Below are 2,827 nucleotides of genomic sequence, written 5' to 3'. Positions count from 1 at the left end.
ATCTAATAGAAAAGCCTGTAATCATTTATTAAAATCCAGATGCATATCAGAATTATCTTGAAATTTTTTTGAAAAATGCTAATGCTCAGTAGTCATGTATGGATGTGAGAGTTGGACTGTGAAGAAGGCTGACCACCGAAGAATTGATGCTTTTGAACTGTGGTGTTGGAGAAGACTCTTGAGAGTCCCTTGGACTGCAAGGAGATCCAACCAGTCCATTCTGAAGGAGATCAGCCCTGGGATTTCTTTGGAGGGAATGATGCTAAAGCTGAAACTCCAGTACTTTGGCCACCTCATGCAAAGAGTTGACTCATTAGAAAAGACTCTGATGCTGGGAGGGATTGGGGGCAGGAGAAGGGGACGACCGAGGATGAGATGGCTGGATGGCATCACTGACTCGATGGACATGAGTCTGAGTGAACTCCAGGAGCTGGTAATGGACAGGGAGGCCTGGCGTGCTGCGATTCATGGGGTCGCAAAGAGTCGAACGCAACTGAGCGACTGAACTGAACTGAACTGAATGCTCAGGTATTGCTTATTTTCTCCAGAGCTCCAGATATGTGTCTAATGATCAGTCATGTTTAAAAACAACTGCACTATATGATGATCTTTTACTTTTATCTAGTTTATTTCACTTTTTTCTATTCATATTCAGTGCTCCCATATCATTAAGTTTATGCTCTCCAATTTCTCCATCTCTTTTTTTTTCTGATGTTCTTTCTCAAGCCTTTATCAAGTGTAGCAAAAAAACTTTTGTATACATATATATATATAAATATGTGATTGAACAAGGAGCACGTGATTGAGGCCCTCTGCAAGGCTGAGTTCAAGTTTAATGCAGATGAATATGAAAACCTGGCTCATCCCAGAGGTCAAATATATTCCTAATCATAGCCTCTGGACAAACAGCAGAGCCCACTCTCATGAGAGCCTTGGCCCTGTCCCCTCCTTACTCATGCCCACCAATAAATCCTAGTTTCCTGTCAAAAAAGGAAAAAAAGAATCAGGACAAAGAGTAAGAATGGAATTGTACTTTGCAACCACATGGACTGTAGCCCACCAAGCTCCTCTGTCCATGGGTTTTCTCCAGGCAAGAATACTGGAGTGGACTGCCATGCCCTCCTCCAGGGAATCTTCTCAACCCAGGGATTGAACCCCGGCCTCCAGCATTGCAAACGGAATCTTTACTGACTGAGCCACCAGGGAAGCCCGAGAATTGAGTTAGGGTAAGTTAATTTGGACTCCTTGGAGAGAAATGCCATTCGGACAGTAAAATGCTCGATTTGCTGACCATCTGTGTCCTCAGCTTAATCCCCCAGGCTGCTAATGAAAGCTTAGCGTGCAGGAACCCTTATGGGTGGGCGCAAGCTCATCAGGGAGACGTCCCAGGGTGCACACTGACTGACAAGTGGTAACAGCTGTGTTCTAGTTGGCCTCCTAAGCAGCCCTTAAACCCTCATGTTTACACTCTGAGCACACTCTGTAAATACCCAAGGTGGCAGCCCCAATCCAAGTTATAGAAAATACTGAATTAGGGGGTCTGTGTTCATGAGTTTTTGCATTGTGTGGCATGCTCAGTCATATCTGACTCTTTGCAACCACATGGACCGGCAGGCTCCTCTGTCCATGGAATTTTCCAGGCAAGAATACTGGAATGGGTTGCCACTTCTTACTCCAAAAGATCTTCCCAACCCAGGGATTGAACCCACCTATTCTGCATTGGCAGGCGGATTCTTTACCACTGCACCACCTAGGAAGCCCTTGTGAGTTTTTCCTGAACCGCAAAAGTATCATCCCTGAAATCCTAAGAGTCCAGTTTTCAGAAGTCCCAGGGCTCTGACATAAAAAGATGAGCAGAATTCCCTGGTGGTCAAGTGGTTAAGAATCTGCCTGCCAATGCAGGGGACACGGGTTCGATGCCTGGTCCAGGAAGATTCCACATGCTGCAGGGCAACTAAGCCCATGCGCCACATCTACTGAGCCCGAGCTCTGGACCTCAAGAGGCGCAACTACTAAAGCCCGTGTACTCTCCGCCACAAGAGAAGCCACTGCAGTGAGAAGCCCAAGTGCCGCGCTAAAGACCCCCTGCTTGCTGCAACTAGAGAGAGCCCATGCACAGCAATGAAGACCCAGCACAGCCAAAATTTATGTATATATTTTAAAAGGTGAGCAGAACTGTGGAAATCTGAAGTTGATTAAGATGACAGCAGCTATCACTTATTAACTATCCATGTGCCAGGCACTGTGCCAGCATTTTATAGTTCTATTTCTAACCATCATACAGCCTTGTATGTGGCTATGATTTGCCTCATCTGATAGATGAAGAAACTGAAGCTCAGAGAGGCTAAGGGACCTGCCGCCATTCCTTCAATTACGAAGTTAGGAAGCCAAGATCAAAATCAAGTTCTGAGTCCAAAGCTTCTGAATTTTGCCAAACTACCTCCCAATGGTGATGATGATAATACAAAATATTCTTTCCCATTTTGTAAATTATAATACCTGAGATTTTTTGATCAAACTGCAAGGACTGAAAGAGTTTACAGCACATCATAAAAGATCAGTGCTGGAGACCCTAACGTTTCCCTGTCTCCTTGTAGAATTTAGCCAAACACAACTCAGCTCCTCAGCTTGCATCCTGGTGCAGATGGGTGGAAGGCAAAGCCAAGTGAGAGTGCTTCTGGTTACCTGGAGACCACACACCCCAGAGGCAGGAACGCCGTGTTTTCTTCAAACTGAATTATCAGCAGACTGCTTTCCCACACCTGGGAACAGAAATGCAAAGCAAAAATGACTCCCCATCATCAGAAAATCAGGAACTATTAACCAT

This window comes from Capricornis sumatraensis, chromosome 1, assembly GCF_032405125.1.
Source record: "Capricornis sumatraensis isolate serow.1 chromosome 1, serow.2, whole genome shotgun sequence".
In the NCBI taxonomy this organism is placed as follows: domain Eukaryota; kingdom Metazoa; phylum Chordata; class Mammalia; order Artiodactyla; family Bovidae; genus Capricornis; species Capricornis sumatraensis.
This window is presented reverse-complemented; position numbering follows the sequence as displayed.